Here is a 23,551-nt window from a genome sequence, read left to right on the forward strand (position 1 = left end):
GTTCAAAGGCACTAAAATATTTTGTCTTTCTCATTTACCATCTGAATGGTTCACATACACAATCCATGTCTCAATTGTCTCAAGGCTTGAAAATCCTTCTTTAATCTGTCTCCTCCCCTTCGTCTAAAATGATTGAAGTGGATTTAACATCAATAAGAGATCATAGCTTTCACCTGGAATCACCTGGTCAGTCTGCCATGGAAATAGCAGGTGTTCGTAATGTTTTGTACACTCAGTGTACACTTCCCAGTGTTAAAAATACTATATAAGTTGTTATTGCATAACATCATTGGTGTAAACTATATACACTTCCTATTGTTAAAAATACTATATAAAGTGTTATTGCATAATACTGACAAAGTGTAACAGTGTCAGCACTAAGCACAGTGTCAATTGCCCCGATGAAATCGGGGAGGGGACTGTGGATCAATCTCCTTCCGTACGTTCATTCGTACATTATTCACACGCAATATTTCAGACGGCACTGGGACGATTTTGACTAAACTTGGGTGAATGATGCATCCTGCCAAAATTAAACTGATTGGCCCAAGGCGGGAGCTATTGTAATTAGCTGACATTTATTAGTCGTACGTGATATCTCAATTGGCCCAAGGGACATATCTATCCCCAATGCTAAACATCTGTAAGGCACTGAAGGGGATTTCCAGTACATACGCACACATGCACACACAAACACACACATACACAAACACACACACACATCAAACCGTACCTACAGTATCTAGGACTACAGTATCTAGGACTACAGTATCTAGGACTACAGTATCTAGGACTACAGTATCTAGGGTTCTCTGGACAGCCCAGCCATTTCTGCCTGACACCGGTTTCTTCATCTGACAGTAAATCCAGCTCTGAGATCTGTTCTACAGCCTTAATGAATAATGGAATAAATGTGCTTAAACTGAGGAGTCAGACAGTCAGGACAGGAGTCAGTTAGTTTAGCATAACCACTGCCATCAGCCATGACATTAATTGCACCCTAATTCTGCTGGCAGTGGTGGCTGGGGATGCTAGGAGGAGAAAGGGGGAGGCCAGGAGTAGATGGAAAATTGGGGGTAAGAGAAAGGTAGTGCATAAGTGGACCTCTCTCTCTCTCTCTCTCTCTCTCTCTCTCTCTCTCTCTCTCTCTCTCTCTCTCTCTCTCTCTCTCTCTCTCTCTCTCTCTCTCTCTCTCTCTCACTCTCACTCTCTCTCTCTCCTCAATCTTAGCATAGTGGTCCATTTTCTGGCATTAACATGGCGTTCTGGGGTCTTTTGTATAAGACAGAGCAGGTCGGTATGTGTCTATCATTACCTCTAAGAGCTGTCGACGCCACTCTACGTGTCAGGCAGACAGCAGGTACTCTGGAGCTGGTGGGTGTCCCAAATACCACCCTATTCACCATAGAACCCTGGTCAAAAGTAGCAGTAGTAACACCTTTTTAGTAGCACCCTATCAGCTATATAGTGCAGTACTTTTGACTGGGCCTGAGGTGAAACTTACCTCAGATTCAGAAATCCAGAATACCACTGGCGCCACTGCCTGTGAACATCATTCAGCTCTAACATTTAGATAGAACACCTGTTAACTCTACCCCATTGAAGTTGACATTTTAAATCGTTAAGGTAAGGGTTGTGGTTAGGTTTAAGGTAAGGGTAGGGCTTAAGAAGGGTTAAGGTAAGAGTAGGGGTTAAGATTAGGGTACATCCCATGGATCCCAAATAGCACTGACCCTAACAGCACCACCACTCGCGTAAACGTTACGCTGATGATTGCATGAGCGCGCATGTCACATTTCTGGCTAGCTAGCTAGCTTACCTGCTACACCAAGATGTTCAGTTTCCCCGTTTTCATCTACACATCAAGATACAATTAGGCCTACATTATAAACATTTTAAAATAAACCCGGAGCTGGGTAAATAGTGGACAGAAAACACTTTGGGTTATTTTTGACCCAGCTAGTAGGGTCACTTAGGCCTAGATTCAATCAGATTGAGTGTTAACCGGCGATAGCAGACGCCCGCATAGCGGCTGTTTTGGCGGTGTCGGAGGTGGAACTATATTGGAGCGGTCAAATTGGTGAACAGTTGCTCTTGCATCACTGTCACAAAGCCACACCGCCCCACATTGGAATCAGAATGTCTGTTCAGGACCTTTGACATGTTTTGACAATACAATCTGAAAGTCACGCCCATACTAAGCCACGCCTCCAGCCTTCTGATCTGACCTGGTGGATCACAGCTCAATAACCCAAGTGAGGGCTCTATTCAATCAGATCCGCTTTAGCCAACATCTGCATAGCGGTTGTTTTGGCGTGTCGGGGGTGGAACTGCGTTAGAGCTGTCAAATCCACAAGTGCCTCTAGGCATTATACCTAAAGCGAACACTGACATTGGCTGCACGGAGTCACACTAACAGAATTCCCATGCAGCCTTGTTTTTAAGTTGGAACACTGGAATGTGAGATGTGATCTACACCTCCATTATGATGATAGAAACCCTCATTATTTAGTTTAATCATTTTTCTATTTGAGCGTAATTATGTCTCTACAGACTACACTTTCTCGTTCTGAACTTCTAACGTGAGTGGGGCAGTGTGGCTTTGTGACAGTGATGCAAGAGCAACTGCTCACTAATTTGACATTATTTGAATCACCTCCACATAGGAGATTCGATTGACCGATTTCCGATTTTCCCCATTCACCCAGCAGGTCAGACACCTGGCACTAATCACACCAGGAATTCTCTTCAGCGGTTCATCTTTAACTTTATTAATTGTATATAAAAATCATATAACATGCAAAAATATTAAAAGGACGTTTGAATTTGCAATTTACAAACATAACATAATAAACAGGTACAGGAATGATATTTACTCTTACGGGGGGCCAGAAATACCTATGTGAAAGCCAAGCCCCCAATAGGACAGGCCTCATGAAACTAACCTATGGATTATATTTAAAAAAAATACCAATCTGCTGGGCCAACCCAGCATGAAAGTGAATATAAAAACAATTGATGGTTAAGTTAACCCATGTTTGGTTAATCCAAAGTCGTGGCTTATTGGGGGCGTGGCTTCATGCTGTCATTTTTGGCCACCCTTGAGTGAAAATGTCATTCATGTTCGTCTTAGGTTTGTACAGTGCAATTATTTTCCCAACTTTGATAAAACAATGGGATGTTTGTGATCTAACTGGCTAGGTTAAACTAACCTGATGTGTGTTTGGTTCTTTTTAACCAGCAGTTTTGTTTTCTTGAGACGTGCAAGCAAAACGTGTGTCTTAACTTAGTTTGGGTGTCAACAGATTCAGTCTAATCTAAATCTCTACTGTTTTGCATGCTTGCCCCACATTTCTGGCCTTCTGAAAGGTCTTAGCTAGCAATACTGCAGAATGCGAATTGTGTCTGTCACGATTGTTGTATGATGGAGACCAAGGCGCAGCGTGTGTCCTTCCACATCTTTATTTAACTGTGAAACTATGCAAGACATACATAAATAAACTAGACAAAACCCCCTGTCACACCCTGACCTACTCTACCATTGAAAATAAAAGCTTTCTATGGTCAGGACGTGACAGTGTCACGCTGAAAACTGACAACAAAGCGAGTTTCTCTAACAGTTGATTAGTGATATCTCTGTTGTAACTAGTTTTCCTGCTGTCATTTCTGCTCTCAAGTTGATAGACATACAATATACTACTGGTGAGTTTTTATGTGGGGCCCTTGGCCTCTGGTCAACAGTAGTGCACTTTAGTAGGAATATAGGGTGCCATTTGGGACAATCATCCAGCAGTGTTCATTATGCTTCCTGATCTTCTTGTCCGTGGCCCAGTTCAGTTAGTTTTAACATGCATTCTTACATCCTGCATTCCTACGCGTATCTGTATGGTTAAATAGTTATATTGCTTTCACGGGTCCAAACTTGGGCCCATGTATTGCCTATTATTTGAATGCTGGCTTCTGCTGAGTGTTACTGAATGTTTCTTGTGCCTCTCAGCCCTCCGTGAGGATGCTCCTACTGGCTCCTACAGATAAATAATTAATTGAAGCAGCTAGGCTCATTAAGTTTGGAAGACACAAACCCGCTCAGACATGAAGCCTGAAGTGGCCAGCACCTTGTCCTTGGCTGATTACACAGAGAGACCAGTCTACACACCAGCGCTCTACAAATGCTCAATGATATTATTCAACCCCTCCATCCTCATCCTCTCTAACCACTCTCACACACACACAAACCCTGACATGCTCACATTCTTAATTAACATCTCCCAGATGTCCGGCCCATGTCATTAGCCACGATTCCCTTTCGGAGCCGCCCTTCCTATTTCCACCACCTCCCAGCGCTGTGGACTGTCAGACCAGGCTCTCCACTGCTCCTTCACACCACCATTAAGACTGGCCTCTATCCAGGCCAGCTCTCTGGAGAGGGCGGGCGGGCAGGCAGGCAGGCAGGCAGGCAGGCAGGCAGGCAGGCAGGCAGGCAGGCAGACTCACTCACTCACTCACTCAGACTCACTCACTCACTCACTCACTCACACACACACACACACACAGAGAGAGAAACTAGCGAGGTTTTGTCACAGGGGACACACTAGCTCTCTTCATTAAGGGCTCAAAGTCCAGCAAATACTCCCAATACTGTCTAACAGACTAGGTCTGGGGGTTGGTAGTGAGGGGTGGGAGGGAATGTGTAATGTCAAGGGTGATTTCTTTAGATGAGACAGGATTATGAATAGTTGAACACAGTGTGATACATGATCTATATCAGGCTGCCTTTTGCCTTTGCCCACTCTATTTCTCTCTTCTGTTCACTTAGTGAGAGACGGATTATATTATGCCTGATTATATTGAGGAGTGGACCAGTTCTGGAGATAACCCTGTACAGACACAATCTCTGACTTTAACCTCTACCCTCCTTACCTCCAGCTGTAGTCCAGTCCTACCACTCCACGGCCAAGGGATGACCGGTCACTACTGTATAGTCTTCGGGTTCCACTCCGCATCTACTCACTAGCTGACAGATCCAGAGGAACCTCTGAGGGGACACGTTAAAGGTACGTCTGGGCAGTTCTACTTTTTTTCCTCTTGGTCCTCCTCTTCCTCTTGCTTCTCCTCTTCATTCTCCTATTCTTCCTCCTCTCTGGTTGTCAGCTCTAAGACAAGCAAAACGGGGTGGGACGAACAGTGGAGCTTTAAGGTGGAACTGTGTAGGCCCACACACACACACACACACACACACACACACACACACACACACACACACACACACACACACACACACACACACACACACACACACACACACACACACACACACACACACACACACACACACACACACACACACATGAACACACACTGACACATACACATACACATACACATACACACACACACACACACACCACTAACTCCCGAGGGCGATGGAGTCAAGTCTGTGCCTAATTGTTTCATTTGCAGCGGCGTGGTTGCCGGATGCACACACATAAAGAGCCCTGATGCAGGGATTTGAATAATTCTGCATCATCACAACACACTCTCTATACAAAAGGTAGATAAAAAGACATTTAGAAAAAAGACAAATGGTGGTGGAAGCTGGCATTTAGCAGGCATCGCCTCTTCGTGCGGCTACAACAAGGCTTAGCTTGGAAGCGACAGGCAAAAATTGCAAGTGGAGAAAAGGAATGAGAGAAAGAGTGAGAGAGAAAGAGAGAGAGAGAGAGAGGGACAGCGAGAGGGGGGGAGAGAAAGAGAGGGAGAGAAAGAGAGAAAGAGGCTGATAAATGGAGGGATGGGATGACTTTTCATGACCAAAGGCATTTATCTTTATCCTTCCTTCTCTCCTGCTTTTCCTCTTCCATTCTGCGTGAAGACTTTAACTTTCGTCTGCCGAAGTGCACACACACACGTGGGGGTTGTCACCTCTATATGGCAACCCTCCGTTTAGACACACCTGGTGTGGTACCCACTATGCTTATTTCTCCCATGTTCACTCTTTCTCTTTCTCCCTCTCTCCCTCCCTCACCCCCTTTGTCTCTATTACTCACTATATGAGCAATTGTATTTCTGAAGTGCTCAAATGTTTTGTTAATTTCACCATGTCACCTGTCACTCAAGGTGTGGGTGAAGAGAGAGACTACCCAGCTAGCACATATTGTTCTGAGAACCATATGTTTCTTAGAGCTTGGTGAGAGCGTGGTTGTCCCACGGTTATGTTGCATACAACCTTCCCACAATGTTCTAGGAATGGTGCAGGATACCCTTCCAGCACATAACGTTCTGAGAACCATATGTTTCTTAGGTGGGAATTTCAGTCCTTCTGCATAAAATGTACTACATGTTTCCTCATGGTTCTATTTAAACTCATGTTCTCAGAATGTTCAGAGAATGTTAAGAAACAACGTTTTTCTGTAGTGATCTTGTACTTCAGCATAACGTTTTCTGCCGGTTTCCTCGTGGTTCTATTTAACAACCAGCTCTCACAGCCTCACGTCAGAATTAGACGTTCATCCATGGTTCTCAAACATCAAATTTCAAAATGTTTCCAACGTCCAATTTAGAAGTGTTTAAGATCAGGTTTAGGCATTCACTTTTTAAGGGCAGGGTTAAGTTCAGGCATTAACTCCAAATTCCTCAGTTTAGGCATTAATACTGAATGGTTAAGGTACAGTGAGGGAAAAAAGTATTTGATCCCCTGCTGATTTTGTACGTTTGCCCACTGGCAAAGAAATGATCAGTCTATAATTTTAATGGTAGGTTTATTTGAACATTGAGAGACAGAATAACAACAAAAAAATCCAGAAAAACGCATGTCAAAAATGTTATAAATTGATTTGCATTTTAATGAGGGAAATAAGTATTTGACCCCCTCTCAATCAGAAAGATTTCTGGCTCCCAGGTGTCTTTTATACAGGTAACGAGCTGAGATTAGGAGCACACTCTTAAAGGGAGTGCTCCTAATCTCAGTTTGTTACCTGTATAAAAGACACCTGTCCACAGAAGCAATCAATCAATCAGATTCCAAACTCTCCACCATGACCAAGACCAAAGAGATCTCCAAGGATGTCAGGGACAAGATTGTAGACCTACACAAGGCTGGAATGGGCTACAAGACCATCGCCAAGCAGCTTGGTGAGAAGGTGACAACAGTTGGTGCGATTATTTGCAAATGGAAGAAACACAAAAGAACTGTCAATCTCCCTCGGCCTAGGGCTCCATGCAAGATCTCACCTCGTGGAGTTGCAATGATCATGAGAACGGTGAGGAATCAGCCCAGAACTACACGGGAGGATCTTGTCAAAGATCTCAAGGCAGCTGGGACCATAGTCATCAAGAAAACAATTGGTAACACACTACGCCGTGAAGGACTGAAACCCTGCAGCGCCCGCAAGGTCCCCCTGCTCAAGAAAGCACATATACATGCCCGTCTGAAGTTTTCCAATGAACATCTGAATGATTCAAAGGACAACTGGGTGAAAGTGTTGTGGTCAGATGAGACCAAAATGGAGCTCTTTGGCATCAACTCAACTCGCCGTGTTTGGATGAGGAGGAATGCTGCCTATGATCCCAAGAACACCATCCCCACCGTCAAACATGGAGGTGGAAACATTATCCTTTGGGGGTGTTTTTCTGCTAAGGGGACAGGACAACTTCACCGCATCAAAGGGACGATGGACGGGGCCATGTAACTTCAAATCTTGGGTGAGAACCTCCTTCCCTCAGCCAGGGCATTGAAAATGGGTCGTGGATGAGTATTCCAGCATGACAATGACCCAAAACACACGGCCAAGGCAACAAACGAGTGGCTCAAGAAGAAGCACATTAAGGTCCTGGAGTGGCCTAGCCAGTCTCCAGACCTTAATCCCATAAAAAATATGTGGAGGGAGCTGAAGGTTCGAGTTGCCAAACGTCAGCCTCGAAACCTTAATGACTTGGAGAAGATCTGCAAAGAGGAGTGGGACAAAATCCCTCCTGAGATGTGTGCAAACCTGGTGGCCAACTACAAGAAACATCTGACCTCTGTGATTGCCAACAAGGGTTTTGCCACCAAGTACTGTCATGTTTTGCAGAGGGGTCAAATACTTATTTCCCTCATTAAAATGCAAATCATTTTATAACATTATTGACATGCGTTTTTCAGGATTTTTTGTTGTTATTCTGTCTCTCACTGTTCAAATAAATCTACCATTAAAATTATAGACTGATAATTTCTTTGTCAGTGAGCAAATGTACGAAATCAGCAGGGGATCAAACACTTTTTTCCCTCACTGCAAGTGTTACGGTTTGGGATTGACTTAAAACCAAAATATTTTAAAAAAAATACATATTATATCGCTGGATTTCAACTTGTAACATTTGGAATCAGATGCTTATGCCAATCCACCATCCCGTCCACAAGGCTCTAACATAACTGAAGCCTTCTTGAAGGTAACAGCACTCACTGTTGACAGTTTCCATGTCATCTCACGACATTCTCAGACATGGATGGACATCGAATACTGACTGATATCATGGGTGACCTGGCTGCTATTTAAAGTCATGTTCTTAGAACATTCAGAGAACGTTATTCTGTGGGAACTGCAGTACTTCAGCGTAACGTTTTCTGGCCGGATTCCTCATGTTCTCTGAACATTAAGAAAATGTTCCGTAAGTAAAAACACAAGGAAACATTAGTAACATTCAAAGACCGGTCTAATAATGTTATTTAAAAACGTGTACATTCCGTTCTCAGCATCGACAAAACTCTCTCTGTCCTCTTAAGTGTGGCCACACCAGATCATAATGAGTGATTGTTTCCTTTAGAATGGGGTCTGTTTGAATAGACTACAATGGACAGCTTTTTATGAGTTAAAAAACCAACATGGCACGCTAGCTCCATCCTGGTGGTGCAGTGGACTATTTCCATGAATAGAGGCCAGAATCATAGGATTGAATCAAAGTGATGCCATGCCACAATACAAAAAAAGTATGTGTTTTGCATAATTAATGATTTTAACAAATGAATTTCCACGTGACATATTTGTACTTGGAGTTAAAAACAGTAAACCTAAGTTAGCAGTGTTATTAAAAGTCTTATTGAAACATGTTCTCAGAACGTTAATTAAACCTTCCAGGAAAACTTTCAGGGGACCATAGTAAAACATTCTCAGAACCTCCCTGCAACTTAAAACAGAACAGGCGAAATTCTCAAATGTTTAAAAAACTTTGTTTTTACCGGCCAGGAAACGTATGGCTTCGTTCCCAGAACCAATGGGATACCAAAAAAACTACCAAGGAACCAAATGTGCTAGCTGGGTATTCTCTAGAGAGATAATATGATGTAATTAATAGTAAACATCGTATAAAACAAAACTGTTCACCCACACACATTTATACTGACACAAACATTTTCATATTAAACGCAAAAGTACACGCAGACTTTAAACACTTGTGCTGAAACTACTAATCTGAAATATTGTAGATATGGGATGTTTTGTTTAATTTGTTTAAATATCTTTTCAATTTGATACATACTATTATCTTAGGCTCCAGATGATATGAGCGCAACAATCATGACAATGTTGAAAACATTTGCACATCTCTGTTTTTAAAAGTATGTTATTTGATCATTGCGGCACGTAGATATTGAACCATTTTCATAACAACCTAATTTCAGAGATTCCGCGTGTGACTCCTAAGGCACAGAGCACAGACGGCGATACCAAACAAAGAGCATAATCACGTTTTGGCAATTGAAATATTACCACCTATTAAACAGACAATCTCATCAAGAAGACCAGATATGTTTGAGATTACAAAAGCAGAATTTAGAGCCTTCCAATGGGTCTAATTAAAATGAAGCCATCACTGGAAAACAAAGACTTTAAACCCATTATGAGACAGAGAAAGAGAGGGAGAGAGAAGAGAGAGAGAGAGAGAGAGAGACTCGTTAAAAATTCTCATCAGCCATAAACTGATAAAAGAGACTGTATATGTGAATACCTTTATTCTTTTATGTCTTCTTTATTTCTTCTTTAATAGAAGAGGGGTTAATCTGGGGAGTATAATGCAGTCAGTGGGAGATGGACAGAATAGCTAAAATGGTCTGGGATGGATGGATGTGTTTAGTTCAACTAGATGGGTCTCATTGTGTTGAATTAAGAGAGGGGTTTGTATGTGGGGTGGGGTGGTGAGAGATTTGAGGAAGCATGAATATGTGTGTATGTGACGGCAGGGGGTAGGACAATGTGTGTGTGTGTGTGTGTGTGTGTGTGTGTGTGTGTGTGTGTGTGTGTGTGTGTGTGTGTGTGTGTGTGTGTGTGTGTGTGTGTGTGTGTGTGTGTGTGTGTGTGTGTGTGTGTGTAACTGTATTCATGTGTGCCCATGCCTGCATTTGCGTGTGTGTGTTGGGAGGGGTGCTCCAAAAAAGAAAGCCATTTTGGGATTTTTGCAACACGTTTTCCTTTACAAAGAGCATTGCAGGAATCTGATAGAGTCTCCTCCTTAATCACAAAGGCAGGATTTGGCTGCTGCCTCAATCCACTCACTAATTTATTCATTCAAAAGTCTTAATATTTGGCAGTGGGCGAAGGATCACACAAGACATGTAAAGCATTTCCCTGCGACTCTGAAGATTCCTCTTAATTAAGAAGAGGTCAGGGATTTTATTTTCTCCTTGCTAGCATAAAAATAAATACTTTTTTTTCTCTTTTTCCAGGCATTCAATATACAAAAAGATTGAGAGGGAACCGGCTTTGAAGTTGGGTGGGATGACACGCTCACCGTCTCATTACAATCACGTAGGTTTTGTCATTCATAAACACAGAGTACAATTAGCCAAATAGAAAAACAGACTCGGGTTCAAAGTTCAGTGAGTGATTATGATATCAAGAACAGACAAACATTGGATCTTTTAATGTAGTTTCTACTTTGGAAGGCAGGTAGATTACATTGATCAAAATGTTGTTCTGTCGTTAAGATTGAAGCTGTTATTTCCCACTGTAGACTACTGTCTGATCTTCATTGCTATTTGGAGCAGCAGTAACATAAAGGATTAACTCTTATTTAAACAACCATATATCAAAAGAGCCCCATGAAGTCAACGCTCTTCTTACGAGTTTGGGCAGAGACACAACTCACAAATTAATCAGAACCCTGTTTGGCACACACAGACACAGACACAGACACGGAGACTCACAGATACACACGCAAACACACAGACACACAAACACACAGACACCCGCACACACATCAAAAGTGTGTTTGTCTTTAAAAGAGAAAGGCTTTGCCTCACTTCTAACTCCCTCCCTTTCTACCTCTCTCCCTCTACTCTTCCCTCCCTTCTTACGGCCTCTCTCTCTACCTCAATAAGGATGTTTCTTCCTGTGTTTTTATCTGACCTGAGTCCAGGTGTTTTTGTGTAGCTCTGGTCACAGGCAAGTGTTCTGAACACTGTGGTCAGTGGCTGAACACTGGGGTCAATGCTCTCTCACTTATAGATTTATTTTGTGTGTGTGTGTGTGTGTGTGTGTGTGTGTGTGTGTGTGTGTGTGTGTGTGTGTGTGTGTGTGTGTGTGTGTGTGTGTGTGTGCATCCGCAGCTGCCTTGTTCATGCTGCTGGTCTTACAACCTGTCTCAGAGATAAGACCTCCCTTTTTCATTTCAGGAAACTCTCCACTCTTCTCCAGAGTCACCCCCTCCTCCTCCTCTCCCTTTCCCCTCTCCTCCTCCTCTTTCCCCTCTCCTTTCCTCTCCTCCTCAGTTCACCACTCAGAACCGGAGAGGCTTTCCAACTTCATCTTGTCAATACAGGGAGAAGGAGTCGGACTGAAAGTTCATTAATTCCTGCCTAACCTATGCCTCAGTTTTGCTAATAACCCCACTCTATTGATGTTTCTGTTCCCAGGGAGCGAGAGAACTGCTTTAGCCATGCTCGTCACACTACCACCACCTCTCCACTTTCCCCTGCCCCCCTCACTCCCTCCGTACACTTACTGTTTCTCTCTCGCTCTCTTTGTCTTTCCCTCTCTCGCTGCCTCTCTCTCTCTTTCTCAATTCCAATTTCAATTGCTTTATTGGCATGATATACCAATGTACATATTGCCAAAGCGTACTTTGGAAATTATTCAATAACAATATCAATAACAACATTGTTAACAATAATGATAGTCAATATTGTCACAAACAGGACAATCAGTAACAACAATGATCAAGGATGTGGGGAATGGGGTTTTTTAAGAGATGGAAATCTCTCTTTGCTCCCCCCCTCTCCCTCTCCAGCTCTCTGTCTCAGGACAGGGGAGATGTAAGATATAACTTATGGTGGCACAAGGATGAGCTGGGTGGGAGAAAACATCCTGAGAAAGGATAAAGCCTTGGTCCCTTGGATGGTTGGCTGTTCTGGCCCTCCTACCCAGGGTTACCCTCCCTCCTATCCATCCTAACCCTCCCTCCGCCCAGCCTCGGCCCAGCATGGGGCCCTGGGGCACCAGGGGGGATGTATAGGGCCTTGACCCCCAGAGGTCACGTTCCAAGGGGGAATTCTAAAGGCTGACATCTGTTGCCTTGCTTTTTGATCAGGGGATAGAAAGGAAGAGAGGAGAAGGCTCAGGCCTCTTGTCAGCTAAACACTGGTCCGGGTGTAAGAGAAAACCTCAGCAAGCCACCTCCACCACCATTTAGTTTGTGTTTTTGTTTTGTCGTTTACAATGTGGTGGAAATGAAAGGAGAAGCGGAGGAGAGAGAGATGGGTTAGGGTTCTTTTCAGGTTGGAGTGTGGATTCCCTTTTTTTTCTCAGGGAGTCAGGAGATGGATGGTGTGAGAGAGAAAGAGAGAGCGAGAGAGAGAGAGAGAGAGAAAGAAAGACAGGTTTTGTCGTATGTCAAAGGCATAAACTTCTCTTTGTATAATCTCTCATTGCTTTCCATTGTAAATGTATCGTTGGAGAGTTATCCAGTGGCACTCAGTTTAGCAGTTTGCATTTGTCTTTTGAATACCAAAAAATAAAAAAACTAATTGTTAACTGACGTGGCTGTTAAAAAAGTTATTTCAATTGAACTTAGAACAGTAAAAGTTATGCTCCATACATGTTCTCAGACCATTTTCATATCAAACTACTATCAAAAGTTAATCAAATAAAAGTTAGGGGGAAACAATATGTATGAAAATGAGTCTCCGTGTCAAAATCCTCTCCTCTGAGAAGTACTTTGTCCAGTAAGCATCCCGTGTTCCCTAACTGATAAGTGTCTAATCCAGGTGTGGGACTGATATAGTGTAGACTACAATCATTTTAGCTTTTTGAAAATTCTCCTATTTTGAGATGCAGAGCCGTGTAATAGCTTCCTAGTAAGGTTGGCATGGTTACCGGCGGAGAAAAGCCGAGAGTTAAATCTTGTGACTGAATCTTCCAGAACCTGGTATAATCTCCGGCCAATCTCCGTATTAACACCCAACTTCTGCCTGGCTCAGGCTCAGACTCTGCATGCCTTTATTCTCTGTTCCTGCCTGCTCCGCATGAACTCACACCTCGCCCGCTCACCACCCCGCCCGCCAGTCGCACGGTACAGCACAAAGGTTTTTATAACGGGATAAAGCCGGTAAAATGGGGGACTTGCACATCATTTCCCATCAAAGCCTCTCTTATTGCCCCCACAACGTGTGGCATTTGTCTTTTTATTTCAGAAAAAGAAGAGGGGAGAAAGAAATGAAATGTAACTGGGCCGCTGGTGGCTGGTGGTGAACATGGGATGGGATGAGGGATGAATACTGTACTGGTGGGGGGGAGGGGGGGGGGGCATGAGATTTTGATACGGGGAATAAGAATGGGAATAATAAGGAGAGATGGGGGGCTCTGTCTGTGGCTTACTGCCCCCTCACAAATCCCTGAAACGTGGGGAAATGTATCTAGCATAAGCCCTTTAGCGCCCGTCGTTGCCTGATTATAACAGTACATTAAAACGCCTGAACGTGTGCCAGAAAGACATTGAGTGTGTCCTAAACAATACCCTATTCTCTATATAGTCCACTACTTTTGACCAGGGTCCATTGTGCAGCTATACCAAAGTCTGGTTTATTTATTAGTTGGCCCAGCCTAACAGGCAGTGTCAGGCAGTGAATTACAGAGTGTTTTTTCATCCTTTTATACCATAAATGATGTTTTTATAGTGACAGGACAGACAGAAAGACTGCTCTCTGTGTCACTATGCAGTGGCTTGTGATGACCTTATCTTTACTAAGAGGCCACTAAGACAGTCTATAGACCAGTTCTGCTTTCAATTGTGGCAAGAAAAATACAGAAAGTACATTAGGTCCGGTCTTCCCATTTAAGATAGCGTCTTAAGAGAGGAAGAGAAAAACAGGGAGGGTGTCGAGGTGGGAAGGAGGTATGACATCGAAATCCCATCACTTTGTGGTGACATTGCTCAATGCGGTGGTTTATCGACGGTGTGTGCGCAGTAAATCCATTAAACAAATCACGTTAAACAGACGCCCCATTGATCTTGAATTAGCGAGTTGTTAATCGCCTTTAGGTTGCCAGTTTTCTCTCTCCACTCTTAGGGGGAAAAAGGTGCTAAAGGGTTCTTCAGCTGCCCCCATAGGATAGCCCTTTGAAGAGCCCTACATGGAACCCTTTCCACAGAGGGTTCTACCTGGAACCACAAAGGGTTCTCCTATGGGGACTGGATCCCTTTTTTTAAGAGTGTATCTGCAAGGGAATTACTACCACACTACGGATGCCTCCAAAATGGCACCCTATTCCCTATGTAGTGCACTTATTTTGACCAGAGCCCAGGTGTCATGTCCACAATAGAGATACAAGGAGGGTGGGTGTCATCATTTCTGAGTTCCAGTGGTCCATTACTCTTCTGGCCTTGACAAAAGTAGACAAATGTGTGCAAAATAAGAATTTATTTGGTTTGCTAAATTCAGTCCTTCTTCCGATGTTGACCATAGGCTACAACGAAATGATTCAACCTTTCTTGGTTATTCACTTGAGGAAGAATGTTGATTCACTGCTTTGCTATTAAACTGTTGAGAACTACAAGGAAAAACGCAGTAACTATGCCAACAGTGAAACTGTCAAATATGTTGTACGTAGTAAAGTTTAATTCACTGATGTATCATCTTATTATGAAGACATTTTTATGCATATCAACCATGACCACTCATTTGACCTATGACTCCTAAAACGCAGATACAGCACTTCGTCTTTGTATGACCTTACACAACTATAGGGGTAATGCAACGGCAAAGTGCCGTATCTACAATCTAAATGTGTTTAACCAACTTTCTTGTTGTTTTTCTGTTTGATGAAAAGTTTGCGAATTCTAACTATATTTAAACTGTATGTAATTGTTTTATATAGTTAACTTTGCACATACAGTGCTGCCACCTAGTGGCCAGAATCTAAATTGCACCTGGCCTGGAATAATACAGTATGGCCTTTCTCTTGCATTTCAAAGATGACGGTACAAAAACAAAAACAAAAAAAACGGTTGTTTTTTTCTTTGTATTATCTTTTACCAGATCTAATGCGTTATATTCTCCTACATTCCTTTCAAATTTCCACAAACTTCAAAGTGTTTCCTTTGAAATGGTATCAAAAATATGCATATCCTTGCTTCAGGGCCTGAGCTAGGCAGTTAGATTTGGCAGTTAGATTTGGGTATGTCATTTTTAGGACTTTTTTTTAAAAAGGGTCCGATCCTTGTTTTTATAATTATATTTTCATGTTCTAAATGTTTCCATTTGCGTAATCCTCAAGCATTTTCTCACCATAAGGTAAAGACTATTTTATTATGCAGAATGTTTATACTTAAAAAATAAAATTACTTTGTGCAGTATCTACAATCTAAATGTGTTTATCCAACTCTCTTGTTGTTTTTCTGTTTGACGTTGTATGGCCATTTATTTGACTTAGGGGTCATAGGTCAAATCAGTGGTCATGGTTGATATACATAAAAAAAAATTACTTCATAATAAGATAATACATCAGTGAATTATCACTTATCTACCTACAAGAAATGTAGCTGTTTGCTTAGTTGCTGCTCTTTGTCTTTGTATGGCAGAGTGGGTAACTACAGTCAAAACACACTGGAACAAAGCCTAATGCAGGAACTTCAGTTTAATTTACATAACTAGGCAAGTCAGTTAAGAACAAATTCTTATTTACAATGACGGCCTAGGAACAGTGGGCGGGCCTTGTTCAGAGGCAGAACGGCAGATTTTTACCTTGTCAGCTCGGGGATTCAATCTAGCAACCATTTTGGTTACTGGCCCAACGCTCTAACCACTAGGCTACCTGCCGCCAAAGTTACTGCTGTTTGCCTTGGTTTTTAGTTTTTATTTTCTAGTAACTGCAAATTTCACACTCCATTTTCTCTAAAACTGAACATAATAGAACCAGGACACTTTGTCACAAGATAAAACACATACTACAAAGCCTAATTTCAGTCTTAATTAAATTCTTACCAAAAGTGTAGTTACTGTGTTTTGCCTTTGTAGGGCAGTACAGTATGTTAATGCTTTTTAAAACTTAAATTATGTTAAACACTCGCATCCTGTCAAACTTTGAATAGTTTGACCATGTGTTGGTACATATTGAACTTTAACAGTAGCAGTCTGGTGAAATCAATTAATTCACCATGGAAGTCTCTAAAGCCTGAATGTAACACAGTGTGTATTCCATACTGTACTCTACACTAATAGCCGTTCCAGAGAAACTGACCCCTCCAGGCCTCCATCTGTTAGCGCCCATCTACACTTCCTTAGCATTAGCGCTCCCTACAATATTTCTCAACAGAGGATCTGAACCCAAAGGTCAACGAAGAAGGCGCCGCTAAAACTTCAAGCTAGCGCTAAGCCACTAACTTTGTTTTCTGGGACTTTAGCCAGCCCATTTAGGCAGCCTGTGAGAGCGTTAGAGGTGAGGAGAACAAAGAGAGAACCTGATGTGTTTTTGTCATCTCACTCTCCACCCATATGGCAGGTACTTGTTCTCAACTAGCCTACCTGGTTATATAAAGGTGAAATATATATATATATTTTAAAAGGTAGTGAAGCAGCCGCTCGCTGGTGTTTGTCTGCCGACATAGAGCGTCCACCGGCAGGCACCACTTGGCAGAGGCTCTATGGGGACGGTAAGTACAGTGAAAGCTTTGTCTCAAATCCCTGTTGGGTTCTTCCCATGCTAAGGAAAGACACACAGCTATGCAGAACGATGCTTACTCTGAAGTTAGCTATAATGTCTTCCAAACCTTGTTAGCAAACGGTCCAATCGTATGCGTTGTATTTTCTTCAATTTCTTCAATATTTTCTTCAAACCAAAAATTGGTTAAGTAAGTCAGGATGTGAAATATGGCTGGCTTATTGTTACTTTTCCAACTTCAGAGGTGTAAAGTCACAATGCACAATGTCTTACTTCATAGGAAGATAACACCTCAAATTACTGATGTCCTCAAGTACATAGCACAGAGAGAGATGAGTACTTCAGTACTCCAGTTTGCAAGTATTTCTAAGTAGAGTGACACTGAACAAACCATTTCAAATCCACTGTCTTGTATCCCACTGGAGACCACAAGCATCTATTTAGTGACTAACTTCTTGGAAGAGAAGTTACTTTTTTTCCAAGCAAGAGAGGAAAGGGCAGTCTGTGTCGTTGCAACCCCCTGAATGTCACACGTACGTTCTAACTGACGAAATAATATGCACCCATCGCTTTTGCCTGAGAGGGAGAAAAAAGGAACATAAAGGAGAGGACACAGGCAGGGGTGCATTTGAGCTTTTTCTGTTCCCTTTTTAATCAGCAGAAGAAGAGTGACATGTCCAATCATAACAAAACATCAGCTGTTAAATGGGCCTTCGCAATCACTGTCAACCAGCTTCCATTAGAGACGAGCCCTTCCTGGACATCAATCAGCTTTTATAGTCCTGATTTATTTATTCATTATTTAATTATATACATAACTATTTATTTATTTATTTAACAATTGAAGTCTATGCACTTTGTGTTACGTGCGCTCGCTTAATCGTACATTGCTTGCAATCAAATTGCTGTTATGCACGTCAGTAGTCGTGTTTTGTTGCTCATGTAGATAGCTTTGGGGGAAATTTAAGTTTAGATGTTTTTTTGTTCTCGGATGAAGTATAAACAAAACTATCTCAATTTGAAAGTGTAAATGCTGTGTTTTAGTAACTACAAAGAACATTTGGTCAAAGTAAAGTGGCATACAACTTGTCACTTGAACACATTCCAAAAAAAAGGCAAAAAAAAACCGTAACCTGCTTTGTAGTCCAACGTTGAAACAGACAAATATTTATCTGCTTTCTAATTTTACATTGGGTAAATTTGATGAATAGCAAAACATTTTTTTAAGAAATCCTGCTTAAAAGTGGCAACCCCACTGTATAAATTATATGGCAAGTAACAACTGTGAAAATCTTGAATTATTTTCTCAAATTAAGCGCATTAGCCATGAAATGACTTGCTTTCGTTTAAGAAGCCATGCAATCCAATCTGGGCTGCTACATACATACAGTACATATCCTCTGATTTGCCAATGATCTGCTGGAACTGAACATGCAGGAAGAAAGTGAACAGGTCACCTAAGTATAGAAATATAAGACACGTCCTACTGTGAGTGTGATTGGAATGGAAGATTAGCCAGCCTTAATCATGATATCCATCAACAGCCAACATTCTCGCAACCAACCAACACTGACCGTATCTTGGAGAGAGAGTAGAGTTAGCAGTTATGGAAACTTGATAAAAACGGAACGTATGCACGTGGGACTGAAATCACTTCGGATAAAAGTGTTTTCTAAATGGCAAATATAGCATAGTATTATCATGTAATCAGTGAGATGTTCGGTATCGTTAGATTAGTGAAGACTTTGCTACTTACTGGTTGAAGGCCAGAGACATTTTTCGAGCCAGTTGTGCAACTCAACGACCACAGATCAAAATCTAGCATTCTATCAATCATTACGTCATACATGTTACGCTATCTTGATGGCAGCAGATTATCACTGAGATATATTTACTTAATAAAATCCACCATGGCTGTTATCTATGTGTGGCAGGGAGGGGCGACTGGGGACCTTTTGTAGACCTGCGAATCCTATTATTTTGGTGGTGGTGGAGGGGGGGGGGTTGGACTCAGTCAGGGTCTCAGCTTACTGCTGAGAGTTTGAATAATAGAATACACAAAGGGCAATTTCAAAATTTGGTTGTGCATCAGCAGTCACTTCATTAGTCCAATGTCAGCTTTTCTTTTCTTTTTTTTGGTAAGTTAGTCTAGGCTGCCAGGTATCTAAACTTGTAGTTAGCATGGTTGAATTACCAACCGATCATCAGTTATCATATTAAAAACTGCAAACATTTGCCTCCACCCTATGGCAAAATGTGTAGAATAGCAGGAAATTAGCTGTAAAACTGCCATATTTTCACTCTGCCCTATGTAAAAATGAGTAGAATTACATAAAATGAGTTACACAGACCAACAAGCCAGTACTGCCCCTTACGATGCGTTTCGGTTTTATGTGGCCCACAACTCCATCAAAGTTGCCCATCCCTGATCTATGGGATCTTGGGTGTGACACATATTTGGGCACATTCATACAGAAACATTTGGCAGCTGATTCCCTTCAACCCTTGCACCCCACGGTCATAGGATGCTGGAGGCAGTCCAAGCAGGTACAGTTTAACCTGCAGGGCTCACCTGCTCCAACAGGTGTGTCATGTCAGAAGGGATCCAACCTGCAGGCCTCAGGTGCTCCAGACCATAGTGCCTGCCTGCCTGTTGCTGTGTTTTACAGTTTTGACTCGGAGAGGATTCAGTGACTCATTAATCAACTAAGCCCTTGTATGCTCCTTGGGCGACTGTCGCCATGTCTATCCCTACTTCCTGGTTTGCATCTCAAATGGCACCCTACTCAATATATAGTGAACTATTTTTGATCAGGGCTCATGGGGTGTCATTTGGAACGCAACCCGGGTCACCGTGATGACCTTGCTGACTCTAAAACGAGCTGTTTCCTGTCAGAACTTTTTTTTTTTTTATCCTCTCGCTCTCTTTCTCACTCTCTTAATGCCAATCTATCACAGGAGGTCAATGGTTCTCATCTCCAGTGACTGTTATCTCTTTCCCTCTGTGCCATGCTCCTACACACACAGCTCTCTCCCTCTCTCACACACACACACACACACACACACACACACGCACTCCCTTTCTCAAACACAGTCTTACATGCTGTGCTATTAAGCAAATTAGGAGCCGGTCCGTTATGGCACTCTGAGCCGCATCTCATCCCATAACTCATCCAGGTATCCCACACCCGCTCTACACACACACACACAGACCCCTCCTTATTGATTAACCACCTTGTACCCTCTGTTGTCGCTGCAGGACCATGAACAAACAACCGCAAGGTAAACAACATTGGCTAGATACATTGTTTGTCTTCCATTGGTGTTGGTGGGAAGCGGATATGGCTTGTGTAGGGGAGGAAACGTGGTGGTTCAGAAAATGTTCCTAAAATATGAAGGTTGTGTGTGTGTGTGTGTGTGTGTGTGTGTGTGTGTGTGTGTGTGTGCGTGAGTGTATATTTCATTTGAAAGTGTTTCCCTATCCTCAGCTGGCATAGCCCTGTCTGTTAATCACTGCCAGGCTTGTCGCCATGACAGTGTCACTACTTTAATTTTGTTATCAGAGACGGGCCAGGATGGAGGGCACCTTTAAACCAGATTAACATTTGCCTGTGTATTACATAAGCAAACACAGGGCCTTGATCATGGTTAAAATAAGAAGAAAAAGATTATCGCTCTCAGCCTGCCTGCCTGCCGAACGAGCAATGAGAGAGAGAGGAGAGAAAAAGAGACGGTGAGGAAGGATAGAGAGAGTGATGAGAGACAGAAAAGGAGAGTTTTTTTTTTTACTGTTTTCAGAGAAAATATTTTCCCTCTAGTGTCTTTGTTCTGAGAAATGTGGGTGACACCCGTGTGGATTCTTGGTAGCCAAGTTTTGTGCGCTTGCTCGGAAGTACATTGAGTTTACTTCCCCATTCAAGGTCACAAGGTTTTACTAAGGTGTCTTAACTTATCCCAGACACATTCTGTACATGGTTCCTTAGTCTCTCCCGTATGTGTACATACATTTAAAATCCACACCATAAATACGGAGCAATTGAATGCATCACTACCATCATGCCTGGATGGTAGTGCATGCTAATTCACAACAGCAGTCTCTTTCTTCTGGGGTTTCAGACCATACTATTACTGAACCCCTTAACACACACGACTCCCCGTGCTCTCTCCTCACTGATACTGCCTACAGCAGTGAGACTTCCCCAGGCCTTTCCTAGGCCCAAACCCTGCCTGGCATTCCCCCACACAGACCCCACCATTCTAGACTGTTCCGTCAGACACTGCCCCCTCCCTCCATCCCTCCGTCCGTCATCCACGTTAATGATTACCCGCTAAGGCTCCCTCATTGTGAATAAAGGGGATAAGTGGCTATCATTGTCGCCCCAGCCCTGGTGTTGTTTGGCGCTGCAATGGTGGAGGCAGTGGCCAGATGCCCAGAGATCACACTCGGAGCCCACTAATTAGAGTGAACCTGAGGACCAGAGCGCCACACAAAGCAGTAAAGGGCAATTAGTGCTAAAGCCCCCCCCCCCTTCCTTCTTTCTCTCTCTCCTTCTCTCTTGATCCCCTTTCTCTCTCTGTCCATCTGTCAGAATGTGCAGGTGAAAGGATGGCAGAGGAGGCTGACCTCCTTTTTCTCACACGAGAGCAAACACACACCAACACACACACACACACACACACACACACACACACACACACACACACACACACACAAATACAGAGAGAGGTCCATATGGAGAACCTTATGGACAACAGCCGATCTACACCCTTTGACACACCGTGCACCTAACCACAGCTTAAATGCATTATAAGGTATGAATGTAATAGTAATATCTTTCTAATGTATGTACCACATATCTATCCCATCCTAAATATCCCTTCTGAGAAAGCTATCCCGGCTTCCTCACTAGTCCCCTTTCACAGTTTACACGCTGATATAATTGCTTGGTCACCTCACAAATTATTCATTTTGGTTGAGTGTGTTACCTGTGTTTGATGCATCCTAAATCATTTCTAAACATTGAATATAAAGGACAGAGGACATAAGCAATGACTCAGATAACTTTGTTAGTTATGTTGCTAGTCTAAAGCAGTACTTAAAATTTTTTGTGTGTGTGATGTGTCTTGTAACATGCGGAGGGGCGTGGCCACCAAGCACATAGGTGACCGTGGTCTGCTCATTAAGAAGGGACACTCCATTACTAATTGAGGGTTAAGAGTTTCTGCTCTAGTCCAGCTCTTTTAAAGTATTATATGTATTTCATTATCGTATAGGTTATAGTATTTCAACTGATATTGTAGAGTTGTTTACTTTGTTAAGTGTTAATTGGCTTAGTTTGACAAAGTGCTTTCAATTAAAAGCGTTTCCTGTTTCCTGTCACTTCCTGTCACAGGAAAATGGCTGCCTGTGTCTGCAGGTGTTAAATAGGCTTGTTCTAAGCCCTATGGGCTAGTCAGACTGATCTTCAGTCTTTATATTCATTTGACTGTTTTTTTTTTAATCCGTTTATTATTTACTTTGAGCTTGGTCCAGCATCTTGTTGGATGATTTGTATATGTTGTAAATACCTCCACCTGAGCCTTAAAATAAAAACCTTGCACTGGATCTTCTGCTTCCTGCCTCTGCTTGCTCACCAATAGACAGCTCAAACCATCCAGGGCAAGTAAGGGGCCCTCCATCCACCCTTACAACCCTTTATCCTAGATAGATATGGCGATCACGTTAAACCTGTAGATTCACATGTTTTAAGAGACCTGTGGACTTTATTGTGTAGTTGAACACATGAACACACAAACACCACGCTAACTGAAAGATATGTGCTGTCATGAACAGATTACTAATTTGCAGCTTACAAATGCAGGGGTCCATTAACGATTATTATGACTGTAGAGCGGAAGCAGGATATGCCTCGGGGAATAATTGCTATATCCGTGAATTAATTCAAGCCTCCATAAGGTGTATTTACTTAAGCAATTTAAAAGCCATAACAGCATGTCATCAGGTATCCGTGATATTCAAATGACCCGTTTGTTCGTTCTGACTTTACTTTTTTTTCTCCTTTTCTTTTGCACAACGACAGAAAGAGACAGAATATTTACATGATTTACATCCATGCTCATTCAAATGCGTTCTAGATTAATCTGTAGGAGCGGAGAGAGTTCGCCGTTCAAAAGGACCTTTTAGCATGGCAACGACAAAGCAAGCGTCCTACATGTATTTACATTATTCATGAGGTTAGATTTGGATAATGCTGTCCTCGACTATTACCTCTCTATGGTGTGTTAACATGTATTAAAAGCGATTTTTGGGAGATGTGGATTCACAGTGAATGGGTTTACATTACCCAGTCAGCTAATAGGGTTGAGTGAGCAAATAGCGTGAAAAAATGTCATGGAGTTCACGTAACAATAATGTAATTCTATGG

The 23,551-nt window shown here is 42.4% G+C and overlaps 1 long non-coding RNA gene across 1 annotated transcript in view; it reads right to left on the reverse strand.

The window, feature by feature from the left end:
- Positions 1–5,074: 5,074 nt before the first annotated feature.
- Positions 5,075–23,551, reverse strand: part of LOC115172321 (uncharacterized) — a 65,918-nt gene continuing 47,441 nt past the window's right edge. The window contains exon 3 of the long non-coding RNA XR_003871422.1: positions 5,075–5,153. This is a non-coding gene — a long non-coding RNA (uncharacterized LOC115172321). The remainder of the gene's footprint in view (positions 5,154–23,551) is intronic.

The sequence above is a fragment of the Salmo trutta genome, chromosome 33 (assembly GCF_901001165.1).
Source record: "Salmo trutta chromosome 33, fSalTru1.1, whole genome shotgun sequence".
Classification (NCBI taxonomy): Eukaryota; Metazoa; Chordata; class Actinopteri; order Salmoniformes; family Salmonidae; genus Salmo; species Salmo trutta.